General features: G+C 35.9%; 1 pseudogene; it reads left to right on the plus strand.

Annotated features, from left to right (window-relative positions):
• LOC132027481 (ectonucleoside triphosphate diphosphohydrolase 6-like) overlaps positions 1-17,441 on the plus strand; it is a 39,913-nt pseudogene extending 22,472 nt beyond the window's left edge.
• Positions 17,442-18,426: the final 985 nt, after the last annotated feature.

Genomic DNA, 18,426 nt, shown 5'->3' on the forward strand with positions numbered 1-18,426 from the left:
ACCCCTTCAAAACCCTCAGATTTCAGAGTCCATAGTCTCTCATGGTTCACCTCCCCTTCGAATTTCCCCCAATTCCCTTCTCCTCTCTATCTCCCCATGTCCTCCATGCTATTTGTTAGGCTCCACAAATAAGTGAAACCATATGATAATTGACTCTCTCTGCTTGACTTATTTCACACAGCATAATCTCTTCCAGTCCCGTCCATGTTGCTACAAAAGTTGGGTATTTGTCCTTTCTGATGGAGGCATAATACTCCATAGTGTATATGGACCATATCTTCTTTATCCATTCGTCTGTTGAAGGGAATCTTGGTTCTTTACACAGTTTGGCAACCATGTCCATTGCTGCTATAAACATTGGGGTACAGATGGTCCTTCTTTTCACTACATCTGTATCCTTGGGGTAAATACCCAGTAGTGCAATTGCAGGGTCATAGGGAAGTTCTATTTTTAATTTCTTAAGGAATCTCCACACTGTTCTCCAAAGAGGCTGCACCAACTTGCATTCCCACCAACAGTGAAAGAGGATTCCCCTTTCTCTACATCCTCTCCAACACATGTTGTTTCCTCTCTTGCTAATTTTGGCCATTCTAACTGGTGTAAGGTGATATCTCAATGTGGTTTTAATTTGAATCTTCCTGATGGCTAGTGATGATGAACTTAGTTTATACTTTTGATGAGAAATTAATTAATGAAATTTTAGAGTAAACCACATACAACATGAAGACCATTTTATTAACTTAGATCTGTGTATTTAGTAAGTATATCAATAGGCTTTCAAAGCTGTTAATACCTTTCCATTTAAGTGTCATAGTTTTTAAAATTCAATTATCTTCTGATATGGAAGAATCAAGTTTTTTTTTTTTGTTGTGTAGCATAGTTACAATTCTTGTAATGAATAAGAGATTGAAACTATATGCAAGGTATGGCACATTTATTAAAGTAATTATACTCTGAATATTTAGCTACAAATTTCATACCTCCTGGCTGAGGAGTAAAATTGAAATAGCAAACATGCCATAGTTCAATTTACAATATAATTAGCTGTTGGTAGCATTATGTATTTCAAGTAGTTCCATTATTAAACATTTATAATTTACATAATCACACTAATAATTTAATGAGGTTGATATAGGAGAAATTTTTCCTACATAAAATGAAAGACTACTTACAAATAGAAGTAATGGCCAATTTTAAATATTGAAAATAGTTGAGATATTTAATAGAAATACAATAGAAAGATGCATTTTAAGCACATGTTTGCTTCTTTTATTATTATTGTAAAATATTGTCAGTAAAATGACAAAACAAAATGTTTTTTATAGTTTCATCATTTGATCTATAATATATTGGATATTTATCATAACATAATATAGTATTTAACATACTAATTAGAAATATCTTATAAAGGTTATTTTGCATTTTTTGGAGTTGTCAAAGTTTCAGAATTTTAAAAATTATTTGGTTCCTTCTTACTGTATATGTATAGGTATATCACTGAATTTTGACTGTTATTATCATACTAAAGTTGAGACTTATCTGGGAACATAAGAAACAAAATCAGTAGGTTTAATAGAAATATCTTTATAGAGGAAGAGAGACCCCTACCAGAAGGAAACTCATAGAGATTAGACTAGTCCCTAAAAGCTTGATTCAGTGAGGAGACTTCTAATTTAGAAATAGAATTCAGATGACAAGCAACTGTCTGACACTGGCTTTTTGTTTTCTTTAATTTTCTGACACAATTTGAGGTCAAATTGGGGCTGAAATTACTATATCATGTGAACCTTAAGCAAAACATAAAGTATGTTAGGAACGTTATTCCATTGTCTGGGAACCCTTGTAATTGAATGAACATAATTTAATTTAATGACACCTCAAGAAGGGTTTCCTTGTGCATTGGCTTTAAGACTAAAGTTACAGAGGAAACAATTTCCCCACACAAAATTGGTAAATAAGGGGTCTGGTGCTTTTTGTTCAAGTTGTAACTGAAATATTTTAAGATTCTCACAGAAACAATTGTTCAACACTTTCTAGTAGTCTGAGGTAAAAAGGAGGGACCACAATTCAAGGGGACTGTCGTTTTAGTTAATATCATCTTTCAGTTTGATGTTATCTTCTTTTATTCCTTTTCTGGTGCACCTCTGTTTGGTAGATCTTTTGAGTTAATTCACAGTACTTTGCATATCTCTTATAAGCTTAGCCAACATTTGTTTTATCTACTAAATTATCACCTTGAGTGAGGATCTATAAACCGGGGCCTGTGGGCCAAATCCAACCCACAGCCTATTTTCATACTATCCTACCCACCGCATATGAAGAATTGTTTGTATTATTCTAAAAAAGGCTATTTAAAAGAAGAATATGCAACAGAGACTGTGCATAGACTGTAAAGTCTAAAATATTTATTTCTTGACTATTAAGAGGAAAAAATGTCCACTCTTGATCCAGAGCAGTGCTTTCAAGAGAACTTCCAGTGATGATGGAAATATTAGCACTTTCCAATAGAGTATTTTTTTATTAATTTCTTTTCAGCGTAACAGAATTCATTGTTTATGTACAACACCCAGTGCTCCATGCCATATGTGCCCTCCATAATACCCACCACCTGGCTCCCCCAACCTCCCACCCCCGCCCCTTCAAAACCCTCAGATTGTTTTTCAGAGTCTATAGTCTCCAATAGAGTATTAAACAAAATCTTAATCATTCTAATAAAAAAAAAAATACTTCTTTTAAGCTACTCCAACATTAAGGATAAATTCATTTGGGTAAAAATTTTAAGAAAGGAATTGGAGGCTTAGTATAAAAGAACATATTCTGAAGTTAGGTATGGGTAAAAGTTGAGTGAGCCTCATTAAGAAGTAGCTATTACCCTGTTAAGAAGCTTTGAAGCAGAAGCCAGATACCCACCACCAGTAGTGAAGTTGAGAGCTGCCTGGACTACAAGTGAATGTCTCTTCTAACTGTGCTGTTCAGTGAGTCAATGTGGAATTAACCGGCTCTATCTAAACATTTTAAATGGAGTCCATGAAAATGAATATTCACGCAAAGCAAAGCTATTTAGCTTCTTAAAGGACACTGGGTAAGATTTCAGCAACAATGAAGAATACAAAAATGTTATAAAGTGTGAGAAAGATCCGTGAATAACAGCTTGCCTGGATAACTTGAATGCATTGTTTGTCAAATAATGGCAGGGATCGTCTCCCGCCCCCCCCCCCACTTATGATATAAAGCAAACAAAAGCAGGCTTTCCTCCTAGAGAGAGAGACAGATAGTGACTGAGAGAGGGAAAAAAGAAGCATTTGCAGTAACAAAGCGGTGATTGGTGGTTATTTGTTTTCAGAGTCTTGTATAATTAAATATGCTCAGGAACCTCAATGATCAGCTGAAAACCAATTTTAAAAAAGAAGTTCCTCTGGAGTGTTCAATTTGGTAGACAAAAGTCTTTTAAGCACATTAGGAGTTTAGAAAATCAAATAATATGCAGTAATAACAATACAAAAAAGAAAGGGAGACGTGTTATTTTTGAAAAGTAATGACACCTAATGAAAACACTCTAGAGGACCCAGGACCATTAGCTGTGATAAGTTTCACACACAATAGCACAATTCTTTTACTTCATTGTTTCTTTCTCTTTCAATTTTTATTTTATAACAATGTGGGAACAATAGAAGGAAAAAAATTCATTTTCCAGAACTCAAAATCTAGAAATCTTTGTGTAGCATTAAACGAATGAAAATACGGGGAGAATAAATTATCTTTAGTTCTCAGGGCTCTTGAGAGACAGTGCATGGTAAAATGGGCAGACAGAACCTTAAGGTACACAGCCAGCTCCCATAACAAGCAATAAATACTTACTAAACATATTTTTGTACCAGATATTATGAATGGTGCTCAGTTGAATATAAAAAACAGGATTGCGCAATATTTTCTGACGATATGTTTGTAGTAAAGGGGCAAATGACAAAGTAATCAGACTTGCTATGATAGGCACAGTGCTTACATTAAAGTTAATGCTAATCGAATCTCATAAGACAGATATTATTATTTCTATATTACAAATGAAGAAACTGAAATATAGAGAGGTGTTATTTATCCAGCTCCTAGGTTAATAACTGCTAGAATTTGTTTCCAAATTTAAATATGTCTTACCCTAGACTTAGAATTTTTCGCCGTTGAACAGATTAAAAGTGCTCTAAGAAGGAAGTGATGAGTGGTAAATGAGTGTTGTAAGCCGCGTTGGAATATAGAGAAGACATAACTCTGAATGTGAATGAGCCAGAAAGTTCTCATGCAGAATGGAAAACAGTATTTCCTCTTTGAGAGATAAGAATGATTTAGATGAACTGAGAAGGAGTGGGGTGGAATTTTAAGAATTTATAGAATTTACTGAAACACATATATACAAAAAACAACCATCTGCCAGATCAGTCACAACATTGTTGTAAACATGAAACCTGATTGAACGATATTGCCTTTCATCAATGCTCAGACAGCACAGTAGAAAAGGCTTCCATCTCTATATTCAACAAAACCACCTACTTTCTTCAGACATAGAAATAAAATAACTTTAAAGTTTTGCTTCTCTCACGCAGCTCTTCATTTTACCTGGAAGTACTCTTGTGTATGTTACAAGGAAGGATTACAAATTTGTGTATTTTTGCCCACATAAATAAAGAGAATTTTAAATGTTCCTGCTGTTATAGCATGGGTCTGAGAATCATTGTACGAATAACAGGACACACCTTGGAACATAAGTAGGCCTCATTCTTTGAAAAGAGATGAAAATAGATCTTTGGCTCTTACAAATGATGCATCATGGTTTCCAAAGACAGGCAGTGCTAGGTTTGTATTTGCAAAAACTTAAATTAATTCCTACAGCTTTGAAACAATAATGATCATAACCTTGTTCAATCACTATTAAAATGTATATAATTTGATCCCAGCACCCTAGTATTAAAATTACCCATTGCCTTTATTTATTAAATACTGATGGCTAACAGAGACATAAAAAAATATTCATCATCATTAGCCATGAGGGAGATTCAAATCAAAACCACATTGAGATACCAGCTTACACTAGTTAAAATTAACAAGACAGTAAACAATAAGTGTTGGAGAGGATGTGGAGAAAGTGGAACCCTCTTACACTGTTGGTGGGAATGCAAGTTAGTGCAGCTACTTTGAAAACAGTGCAGAGATTCCTTAAGAAATTAAAAATAGAGCTGCCTTATGACCCTGCAATTTCACTACTGGGTATTTACCCCAAAGATACAGGTGTAGTGAAAAGAAGGGCCATCTGTACCCCAATGTTCATAGCAACAATGGCCACAGTCACCAAACTGTGGAAAGTACCAAGATGCCCTTCAGCGGACGAATGGACCATAAAGATATGGTCCCATTATGCCTCCTTCAGAAAGGATGAATAAATACCCTTTAAAAAAAAAAGGAAGGATGAATACCCAACTTTTGTATCAACATGGACAGGACTGGAAGAGATTATGCTGAGCGAAATAAGTCAAGCAGAGAGAGTCAGTTATCATATGGTTTCACTTACTTGTGGAGCATAAGGAATAACACAGAGGACATTGGGAGATGGAGAGAAGTGAGTTGGGGTAAATTGGAGGGGGATTTAGTAAGTTCATATTTTTTTACTTATTCTGTTAAATCCAGTTTTCTTTTTAAATTTTTATTTAAATGCCCATTAACATACAGTATAATATTAGTTTCAGGTTTTCAAAATAGTGATTTAACACTTCCATACAACATCCTATGCTCATCTCAGCAGATGCACTCCTTAATCCCCATCACCTATTTTAGCCATCCTGTTTTCTCATATCATTATGATGATTACATTGGTGATTATGAAGGTAATCATGATAATTATGTATAAATAATTAATACATGTTAGGTTTAATAATTTTCAGTTATTGTCTTAATACTTATATATATTAATTCAGTTTATCTGCACAAGAACCCTCTGAACAAAACCTATCATTATTATCCTATTCTATAGGTAAGAAAACTGAGGCACATAGATATTAAGTGGTACCTCAAGATTACAAACCCATCACCCAGAACTATTTATTTTAAATATCTGTCCTTTGTTTACTGATCTGCAGAACAATCTCAATTAAATATCATGTCCATATAATGTGGTCTATTTCTGAGGTCTCTTTCCTATTGCTTTGATATATTTTCTTATGATACACTGATGTAGTATTTTTATTATCTGGTATAATTCTTTCTTAATTAGCGTAACTTTATGACAAGCCCTGTAGTTAGGAAAAGTCCATCAACCCTGTTAATCTTCTTTAATAGTACCTTGAATACTCTTGGCTATTTGTTTTTCTAAACAAATTCTAGAAGATTTTGTTAAGTAACAAAAGACATTTTGAAAAATGGCATTTTGAAAAAAATGAGATTTCAATTTATATATTCTTGAATCTATATCTGAATTTGGAGATATCTTTTTTTTTTTTAATTTGGAGATATCTTAACAGTTTTAGGTCTTCTAATCTATGAATATAGGACATCTGTTAATCCATTTGAGATTTTAACCATGATTTGTCCATTTCCCTTGAAATTATTTATGAAACTATTGAGAATAACTAGTCCAAAGATTATGTGTGTTGTAGACATCTAGGTGAATTGACCTTTGAACTGATAATATGATGTGATCTTGGCTTTCGGATCCATGTTAGAATTTGCTTTGGGTTTCAGCTTCTTAGGGAATTCCTCACTCATTAGACCTCCTGCTCTACTATGAACAACTTTTATTTCAATTTTCTTTCTTTATTTTTCTTGTTTTTAAAGATTTTATTTATTTACTTGACAGAGATCACAAGTAGGCAGAGAGGCAGGCAGAGAGAGAGAGAGAGAGGGATAGGAGAAAGCAGGCTCCCCAAGGAGTGGAGAGCCCAATGTGGCTCAATCCCAGGACCCTGGGATCATGACCTGAGCCGAAGGCAAAGGTTTTAACCCACTGAGCCACCCAGGCGCCCCTCAATCTTCTTTAAACGAGAAAGTAGGAAAAGTTGTAGATTCAGTTCTCACTTTCATGAAGATTAGAGCCCCATGGGATTGCAGTTTTCTAGAAGAATGGTCTTGAGCTCAATTTGGACAGGTGTTGAGACTGTGTCCTCATCTTTTTGATGTATACTGATTGTTGATGAGCCAGTACCGGTCAAGTTCATCATTTTGTGTCAATGTCTCCAGAAAAAATCTATCTGATACTGGATTCCCACTTTCATTTAGATAGTCTAGCCAACTCACCAATGGTCTTAAGAATACTTTTATAAATGGGGTTCCTGAGTGGCTCAGTTGGTTAAGAATTCTGCCTTTGGCTCAGGTTGTGATTCCAGGGTCCTGAGATAGAATCCCCTGTGGTGGGCTCTCTTCTTGGCATGGAGTCTGCTTCTCCCTCAGACTTCCTCCTTCTGCCCCTTCCTCCCCCTCCTCAAGCTCCAGAGCCCATGCTCTTTTTCGGCCTCTCTCAAATAAGTATTTTTTTGGGGAAAAAAAAAGAATACTTTTATAAATAGCTTACATACTATTTATTTTTAAGATTTTATTTATTTATTTGACAGAGAGATCACAAGTAGGCAGAGAGGCAGGCAGAGAGAGAGAGGAGGAAGCAGGCTCCCCGCTGAGCAGAGAGCCCGATGTGAGGCTCGATCCCAGGACCCTGAGATCATGACCTGAGCGGAAGGCAGAGGCTTAACCCACTGAGTCACCCAGGCGCCCCTTATATACTATTTTTTAAATAGATTTTATTTATTTATTTGCCAGAGAGAGGGAGAGAGTGTGCACACACACAAGCAGGGGAAGCAGCAGGCAGAGGGAGAAGCAGGGTCTCCCCCCCAACCAGGCTCAGCAAGGAGCCTGATGTGGGACTGATCCAAAGACACTGGGATCACGACCTGACTTGGAGGCCAGACCCTTAACCAGCTGATCCAGCCAGGCATCCCAGTCATTTACAGACCCTTAACTGCTGCATTTTTAGTTGTTTTCTGGATACTTAGCCACTCCTTTACTATAAACAGAGCTCAATTTTATTTATTTAAGTAGCTTATAGTTATTACTGCCTGCTCCTCTTGAATATCTTGTTACAGTTTTCCTTTTATCAACCATGTGCTTGGGATATGACATGTGTTTATAAAACATAATAATTTTACTATTTATCCTTTTTAGGGACATCCTAAGTACTGATAAAGTATTGATATTTTTGTTTAATATAAAAGGTTTTGAGAAAATCAGAAAGATATGACTATGGGTATGAAAGCTGATTTTTAGTAATAGAAAAAAATACATATGGTTTATAATACATGTAAGGAGGAAGCCTAAAAACAGAAACATACTATTCATTCAATGTTTTTTTTTTTAATGAATTAAGAGGCACAGTCTGAAGTCTTTGTTGCAAAAACAAACAAAAGTGAACGACTCCTGCTTTTAATATTTTCAAGGCCAAAGTTTAGTTGAATCATCACATATAAAAATTAAAAAAAAATCAATATACAGGTTGATAATTAAAGAGCAAGCCACTTAGTCTCTCAGAATTTAGAGAGATTGAAGAGCTTACAGAATTGAAAAATGAAGAAAATATTCTGGGTTTTAGGACTGTAGGCAAAGCTACAGTTATTTCAAATATGATGCAGAACAACTTAATAAAAATATATTTTTTTGCCAGCTGTTTGCTGATTTTCTAAATTACAGCAAATGAGTTTTAAAAGCCATGTGCCAGATGGAAAAAGGCTCATATTTCCTAAAGTGTTAATGAAGTTTAGTTATAGCAAGTTAGATACAGGAAAAAAAAAATTGGTATAAGACATAAGAATTTTGTCAAGCCAGCAGCTGTCACAATAAACTAGTCATTTGCCTATATTTGGACATATTTCCCATATTTGTTACCATATTTATTATATAATGAAATACTGAAAAATGTTCACTTTTGATGCAAGTCAGATTTAATGGTTACCATTTATGTATAAAAATAATTCTAATATAATGTGACATTGTATGATTACAATAATTCTAATAATGCATAAATGGTTTTATGGGCGATTTTTTTCCCTTTTTTTAATTTTATTTTTTAAGTTTTTATTTAAATTCCAATTAGTTAAAATACAGTGTAATATTAGTTTTAGGTGTACAATATAGTGATTCAACACTTCCATACAATACCCAGTAGTCATAACAAGTGCTCCTTAATCCCCATCACCTTTTTTTTTTATTAATTAAATTTATTTATTTTCAGCATAGCAGTATTCATTATTTTTGCACCACACCCAGTGCTCCATGCAATCTGTGCCCTCCTTAATACCCACCACTTGGTACCCCAACCTCCCACCCCTCCCCCACTTCATTCCCCTCAGATTGTTTTTCAGAGTCCATAGTCTCTCATGGTTCACCTCCCCTTCCAATTTCCCCCAAATCCCTTCTCCTCTCCAACTCCCCATGTTCCCCATCACCTTTTTGACCTATCCCCAAACTCACCTCCACTCTGGTAATGATCAGTTTGTACTCTATAGTTAAGAGCCTGTTTCTTGGTTTGCCATTCTCTCTCTCTCTCTTTTTCCCTCTTTGTTTGTTTGTTTTGTTTCTTAAATTCCACATATGAGTGAAACTGATTTTGTTTTCACAAATTTTTATTCACACTGATGAAACAGGATCATGATTTAAAAATATTTAAAAGATTCACATAGAAGAACATACACAGAATTCTATTCATTTTTTGTGATATCAGTGTGTTATTTATTTTAATGAGCAAACATTTGAGAAATTAGATGATTTATTACTCAAAAGTAGAAAATTAGTCATTGATAATATTAATATATCCAGAAATTCTATTTCTCATTTTATTTTTAAAGATTTATGCATTTATTTGAGAGAGAGCACACGCAGTCTCACTTGCTCATGGGGGGAGGGTGGGAGTGGGATAGGAGGTGGGCGGAGGGGCAGAGGGAGAAAGAGAATCTCAAACTGACTCCCCACAAAGTACAGAGCCCAACAGGGGCTCAAGCTCACCACCAGGGATCATAAGTCAGTTCCTTGACTGACTGAGCCACCCAGGCACTCTTCTAATTCTCATTTTAAAGTTATAAAAAGTTGTCTTCACAAATACACTATTTTCTTATCTTAAAAATTGATAAGCAAAAATGTCTTTCTGAAACATAAAATGGTCTCTAGTAATGTTTGTAATAAACAGGTTATAATATTTTGAATAAACTTTGAAACATGTAATTATTAATTTTAGTTTTGAAAACATGAAAGAAATAAAAGATATTTTGAATTCTAGTAGAAAAAGTCACATTAATGATAGCATATGAAGAAATGTGTTAAGTTTTGTCGTAATGTTAGTACAAGGGAAAAACTGCTTTTATGCATTCACTTAATATGATGCAAAACCTTTATTAGATCTCATGAATATAGTGTGATTCAAACACTGGCCAAATAGGGTAAGAAACTGGACCAAACTATGTGATTGGGTGTAAACATAGTAATGAGGACTACATGAAGATGATATGGAAACTAGAATATGTTTTCAAAAACCAAGCATAGTAGGATGTTTAAAGTGCTACTGTTAAGCAATTTATCTATGTTATATAATCACTGAATACATGAAATTGATGAATCAAGGGCATTCTGTAATTAGAGAAAAGCACCATTGACTACTGTCAGTAAGATATAAGAATGTTCTTGAGCTTGAGTATTGAGAAAGATAGATTCATAAATCTTGTTTATTTAATATAATTATAAATATATTAATTCAGAGAAATTTGTTAATTTTTTATTTCTATTTTTTAAATCTACTAGAAACACTGAAATTTATTATGAAATGTATGTTTTAACTGAAAACTAAGGATTATACTAGATAAATGATAATTTGTTTTTACTTTTTAAATATATGTTTATGTGAAATATGGCAATCTCTTGAATTCCACATATGTCATCAACCATATAGAAAAAATAATTTTCCAAGGATAAGAGTATATTAAGACAAGAAATGAGGTCAAATCTTGGCACACCCCCCAGAATATATTGTTTGAAATGTGTGATATCTAAATGGGGTACTCTTCTTTTCCTCAAATATTGAGGGAAGAGATTTTATCCAAATTGACTCTTTATCCTCTTTTGGCTGGGTATGGTATAAGGGAATTTAAGAATTATTTAAATCCACTGAAATGCCTAATTCAAAACAATGTTGGTTACATGGGAGACATTCAGAAGTTTCAGTTTTAATTAATGATATACTAGATAGATGATAAACTGTATCTATGATGACGTAGACATCAGAATACCTAAAAATTTCTTGTTTAATAGACTAGTAGGATTTTTGAGAAAAGCTGATGGATTCTGTAGATTAACTGCAGACCCTCAAGTATTCAGTAAAGGGATGCCTATAATACCAACAGCTGTACCTGATAAGTTACTAATTAACTCCATTAAGGAAGAATGGTATTTGTGATAACCTTAACTAACACTATTTCAGAAACACATCAGAGACAATTTGCTTTGATTTGAAATAGAGTGAATTACACATTTATTGTTCTCCTTCAGGGACATTTAAATTTTTGTGTGTATTGACACCACCTTGTAAAACTTAGGTTTGATTTGATTGAAAACTATTGTTTTCATTATATTGATAATATAATGTTGATATCTTAACCCGAACATTAAGGAGAGAATGAATTAAAATACCTGATTATTGATATAACTACTAGGGAGACTGGTTAATGCAAGTGAATTACAGGACCCAGGACAAATAGTAATGTTCTTATTTATTACTTGGGCTACAACAATTAGATTTTTCAATTAGTCAAAAATAAATGATTACTTTTCTTTTCCAGTTCCCAAATCAAAAGAGGATGCAGAAAGATTGGCCCAACTATCTGGTTTCCAGATATCTAGGTATTATTTTAGGGCCAATCCACAAAACTGCAAAAGATCTGAATTTAAATGATGACTTAAGTGACACTAGGTTTCCTGGATGTTCAGAGAGCCATTACTCCACTGATCTTTCGGTAACGTAGCTGGCAGAATCTTATTTCATGTCGAATGATCTCCACCTCCTAGTATTTATGCCCTTTTATAATCTCTCTCCTTTAGATGGAGACTGTGGTTTGCTTCTTATCAATAAAATATGGCAAAAAAGCCTATCACTTAGGCTGTATAACCTCAAGACTTCTGCCTCTTCTCTCTCCTTTGTTGGATTTGACAGAGTGAGTGGCCATGTTGGTGAGGCAATGCAACAAGTTGATGAGAGAAGCCTATGGCCAACAGCCAGCAGGGGACTGAGGGTCTGATTCCAGCAGTTTACAAGGATTTGAATTTTGCTAACAATGACACGGACATGAAAGCAGACCCTTCCCAGATGAGACTTCATTTGAGACTCCCACCTGAGCCAATATCTTAATTACAGTCTTACGAGATACCCTGCACAGAGAACCCGGTAGTAGCAAGGTTCTTGACCCACAGAAGCTGTGATATAATAATTGTGTGTTGTTTTCAGCAACTCTGTTTGTGATCATTTGTTGGATAGTAATAGATAAACAATGCAAGACCATATACAATACTGACAATCAGAAGATATTAGAGGTATCAGCAATACACACTTATGCTGACTGGAGCCTTTAGCAAAGGCCTATTAAGTACCATCTAGTTGTGATGACTGGAAAAATTATCCGAGGCTGACTCCAGGTGTACTCTCTTTGAGAATATAAGGAAAGGCACATTATAACACTTTTTAAGGGCTTAAGTAGTGTCTGAAATACTCATCACCTCAGGGCTTACATCAGAATAGTATTGTAATAGAGAAGATTCACCTCATCAGGTGGAAATGACATATTTAAGAATGTGCATCAGGGATGATCCCTAATAATAGTGGTCACATAAGGAGTTAACATGCCCTTGGCCCGACATTAATTCTTTCTTAGAAGTTACCTGATCCCATTAGGATCCCAAAAGGAGTTAAAACAAATAAACAAACAGCAACAATAACAACAACAACAAAAGCCCCTTTTCTTTATAATCAGTTATTAGAGAAGTCCCAACGAATATCATGGCTAAAGTTGAGAACCAACATTCAATCTGGAAGGCGACTACATTGTGACCTGTGATAGGTTTATTTGGCTGAAAAACAAAAACAAACAAACAAACAAAAAATATGTCCCTTAAACGAACAGAATTAAGAATGATAATTTCTCCCTTTATCAGAAGTATAAATAGTAATGACAATGGTAAGATATGGATTTATATAGCTCCTTTATTTATATAGTAGTTAAGGAACTGGCTATATGATAAGGAAAATAGACTCTAGATGACTAGAGGATGAAAGGAAACCTACACTAGGCCCTGTGTTATTAAGAGGGGGTTTCAAAGCGGGACAAACTTGTATTCATCAAAACAAAGTCCTTACAAAGTCAACAGCAACCAGGAATAAACAAGCAAGGGCTGTTATTCACTACTTGGAAGTGATCTCTTAGCTACATTAGAGGAGCTGTAATAGAGGCATTCAGGTACTACAAACAGGGGGACTGGGGGAAGGGATCCCTTTCTCAAAACCTCACTATCAAGCATGTGCCTTGACTCCTTTCTCATTGCCTTCTGTGGGACAATTGCTGACCTATCAAAAACTTCAACCAGTGGCATAACCTGGAGTTTTATTCCCTCTAAACATATTTTAAAAAATATCTTCCAACCAAAACTATTGTTTTCTCTATTTTAAAGGCATATTTTTAGATGTTTAATTTTGAATAAAAATAATTCTAGGGGTGCTTGCGTGGCTCAGTTGGTTAAGCAGCTGCCTTTGGCTCAGGCCATGGTTCCAGGGTCCTGGGATCAAGCCCCACATGGGGCTTCCTGTTCAGCAGAGAGCCTGCTTCTCTCTCTCCCTCTGCCTGCTGCTCTGCTTACTTGTGCTCTCTATCTCTCTGTCAAATAAATAAATAAAATCTTAAAAAAAAATCCTAAGTTTTAGATGAAAAAATCCTGTATTTTAGATAAAAGAAATTACACTGAAAGTTCTGATATCAGTGGTACCACCCCTGCTATTACTACTATTAGCTCCCATTAATTTAATATTTGTGGTGAATTCAATTTGTTTAATCACTTCACATGAATTCCCTTTAACTCAATTTCACAATTTTTTAAAAGAATATTGTTAATATCAACAGCATAAGTTAACCGACTTTCCCAAGGTACACACCTGGTAAGTGAGAAAGTATATGAACCTAGGCAAGCTGCTTTCAGAAATGGCATTCTAAAGCACTTTGTTATATCAGATTCCATAATACAGAGACATAATTCCTCTATATCTAGGTCACAGAAAATATAATATCATATATTATTATAAGCTTCTCAAGTATCTATGTGTGATTTTGGTCTGAATTTTTTCAGTAGGCATACATAGAAATTATTTCTTTTTAGAATTAGCTGGCCCATGAGGTCATTCCTGAGTATATACCTCTACCTCCAAACATGCAATCCTGCTTAATGCTTAGAAATAAATTTCAAAATGTCATTGTTTCTAATGCCTGCTATCCAATGAACTCTGCAGGAAAATATTCTACATTTTTTCCATGTGCTACAGTGTTTCCAAAAATATTTCCAGGAGACAATTCTAGCTTCACTGGCAGAGAGTGTTGGAGCCAACTTTTCTATAGTGTTTGGATGGCTTACCATATGAGTGTGAACTGATTTTGTTTCTCAGTTTTTATAGTAGAAGATCACAAAAGTAGTTTTTAATTTATTTTTGGCTATGAGTAAGTGGTTGTATAATAACAAATTTGGCTGGCCTTTGTCCCAGTTTCTGGGAAGAAACCTCTACATCGTTGGAACGTCCTTGGTGATAGGATTGTCTTTGTGATTTATGGTGGACTTCAAGCACACCTGATGGCTTATGCTGAGGTGGTTCAGGGTGTACTGGGCCCAGCATAGTTTGTGGTAAGGAGATAACTCAGAATAGAGGTTGGCCATGCCAGAAAGGAAGACCAATCATGTGAGGCTTAGGGCTTTGTGTTACATGGTATCAGTCAGATCTCTAGACAGCCAAGAAGAGCTTGAATTTCAGTTCAATAGCATGACTAATGATTCCATCAGCAATCTACAAGTAATGAAACTCCAACAAAAACCTTAGACAATACAGCCTGGGTGAATGTTTCCGGTTGGCAATGCTGTGTGTTATCACATAGTGATGTGCTGAGAGGTTTGTTACCTGACTCCACAGGAGGACAACAGAAGTTTTGTGTTTGGAATCCTCTAGGACCTTGCACTATGTTCTCTGCCTTTGGCTGGTTCTGATTTGTATCCTTTTGCTATAATAAAACTGTAATCGTAAGTTTAGTTCTTCCTGAGTTCTGTAAATTGTTTTAGAAAATTATCCAACATGAAGAGGTGGTGAAAACTCTCCGATTTATAGCCAGCTGGTCAGAACTGGTTGTTGCCCAGGGACCCTCAGACTTGCAGTTGTTGTTGAAAGTGAGAGCTTGTAGAAGATGATGCATTTAATCTATGAAGCCTGGCCTAAGTTTGGATAGTTAAAGGTAGAATTCTTTGCAACAGAAGAAGAGTGAATTAAAACATATGATTTTACTTTATAATTTAAAAATTTGTCGATAAAACATAGTGAGATATTTAAGATTACTAAACTTTGGTATATTATCTACTATGAGTTTATGTGTGGTGTTTCAATATTGGAATTGTATTAACATTATACACAAAAATGTGTCTATTATGTTAAAATATTTCCATATGTTAAAATGTTGTCAAAATGTATCTTTAATTTAAGGATAATTTGCTTCATTTAAAATTTAGTGTACTTAGGGAATGTAGCAGGAGAACCGGAAGCAGCCTCCACCTCCTTGCACCAAGGGAATGACACGGACAACCGTGGATGGCACAAAGGAGGTCATGCAGGGCTCTTGTGGAAAACCAGAGATCTGAACAACTATTAGGTAAAGAAATTTGGAAGTACCTCTGCTACGACTGAATTCTTTCAAAAGGCTTTGGAAACAATAGTGAAAATGAAACGATAAAGTGCATTTGAATTAGAGAAAGAAGCTGTGAACTCATGTGGACTCTGTCATGTACTAGGTATGCCATCTTAACTAAGGCACCCTTGGGAGCCTGAAGATGATGAAGAAAGCATCACCTCTGGGCCTGTTTGTGTGTCTGTTTATGGATGTGGTGTACCTCAGGAGACAGTGGTCTCTGTCATCCGGGGCTTCTTCAGCATCATCAAGGTGGCTGTGGGGGCAGGGGGGTCCAGTGCACCCACACCAATCTCCCCACAGCTGGAAGTGGTCATGAAGTTCTCTACAGGGTCATGTCTGGCATGGGAATTATTGTACCCACACATTCATCTTCCAGTTTGCACAGTGGCCCAGAGAAGCTCCCAATTTGACCCATAAAAACTTCAAAGCACTGAAGTTAGGCCTTTCTGCTTATTCTCATAATCTTGGGAGAGCAACAGAGATAACATTAAACAGGAAATTCATTTTATCTTCCAGAAGGTCACCTCTTTGTTTCTCGTGAGAACAGCAAATTTATACCTATTACTAGGAGAAAAGGCTCAGAAGCAACCGCCAGAGACCCATGGTGAAAGAAGTGTTGGAGGTGTCTCCTTCCCTATAGGAGATGGCTATGTTTCCATCGTGAATGGGATAGGTGAAGGTATTTCAACATAGATCACAGTTTCTTAGCATTTTAAAGCCCCCAGGAAGAAGTAATACAAGCATGCTGGATTTGGGGGCAAGATCCACTTGGGTCATCTTACTTCTAAGAGTTAAGGGAACCCTTCTGACATGCCCAGTTGGTAGCACAACAGCATTCCAGATGTTTAACACAACCTATAATCTCCATTTCTACATGTACAGGGTCTTGTATCAATGTTGGTAAGAGGTTGGGAGGTTATAAAAAAGAATCTACTAAAGGTAGAAAGGAGTTGGTCAGCCCTGGTTTGTCTCCAGTTTCAAAGGAGAACAGGAACATGCTGAAACAACATATGGACTGTGAGGACAGAAGGTGGGTTAGCCTCCAATAGTTGTGTGTGGACAGAAGGGCAGAAACCCTTTAAAACAAAGTGAGCAAAATGGAAGAAGTAAAGAACTTCAATTTTTATGCATTTTCCTACCACCATGATTTTGAAGCCAAATTTGGCCTTATCAATGCAGAGAAGGGAGGCAGTCTTGTGGTTGGAGACTTTGAAACTTCAATCAAGTGTATGTGTTAGACAATTGAGACTCATCCACAGAACGACCCTTTTATATGTATGCTTGGACTTCCCCTATGTCAGCTTCCTACTGCAAGCATTCATGTTTCTGGGGAACAACATGCTAAAGCTGACTCAGAAAACTGACAATGTTAAGACTAGCTATGCTCTAGGAGCCATTTTTCATTACATCGACTCACTGAACCGACAGAAAAGTCAAGCCTCTTGGTAGCCCAGCTTCTCAGCTTCCTACTACCAAGCTGCCCTATTCCCCCCATCTCTCAGTCAACACTCAGATTTACCTTGGGACATCCCCCTCAAAGTGGTGACAGTCTCCATGAGAACAACAGACATTTTAAAAGGAATAAGTTCTAAGGCTCTAATGCATAAATGTCGTGACCAAAGTTGATAATACTGTATTGTATAATTGAAATTTACTTAGAGTAGAACTTAAATGCTCTCTCACACACACACACAAAAGTGTTAATTAACTAGATTGTGGGAGTCCTTTCACAAGGATTACATGCATTGAATCATCATGTTGTATACTTTACATTTATTCTGGTTTATTTGTCAGTTATACCTCAGTAAAGCTGAAAAAAGTCAAAACCAGAAACTGATATTGCACACAAGAGAGGAATGAGGATGTCTGTTGATACACCCAACCTTGCAGTTTATAGCTCAGTTTGCCACTATCTGCCCACTATATTCTTTACAATGGATTTCAAAGCATTGAAACATGGTTTTGGCAATCTCCCTCAACTTTAACTCTTTAAAATAAACAAACGGAGAAGAACAATGCACCTTTGTGTGACTCCCTACCTAACCTGGTCTGTCAGCTGGTTGGACATCAACCCATGTGATTTTATCCTTGATTTAACTGTTGAGGTGTTGGAAGGGCCCACAACATAGCCAAACTACCTCCTCCGTTCTGATCTTGGGGTGGGCGACGTTTTTGTGCAGACTTGCTCCAGGGACTTGCAAAGTTTGTTTCTTGGGTTGAGCTTTACTTCTTCATCTGGGCAGCACAGCAGCCTCACTGTGGAATGGCAGCTGTGTCTCTTGTGACCAGAAGACCAGAATGTTGGAAGAAGTCCCAGAAGAAGGGATAAAGTGCAGGTCCACAGATAATTAGTTTAGGTTAATATCATATATTTGAAGAATTTAATTTGCTGAATCAAATTTGAGTTAACAATAAGTCAAAATTCACTATTGCA

Source organism: Mustela nigripes, chromosome 12, assembly GCF_022355385.1.
Source record: "Mustela nigripes isolate SB6536 chromosome 12, MUSNIG.SB6536, whole genome shotgun sequence".
NCBI classification, from domain to species: domain Eukaryota; kingdom Metazoa; phylum Chordata; class Mammalia; order Carnivora; family Mustelidae; genus Mustela; species Mustela nigripes.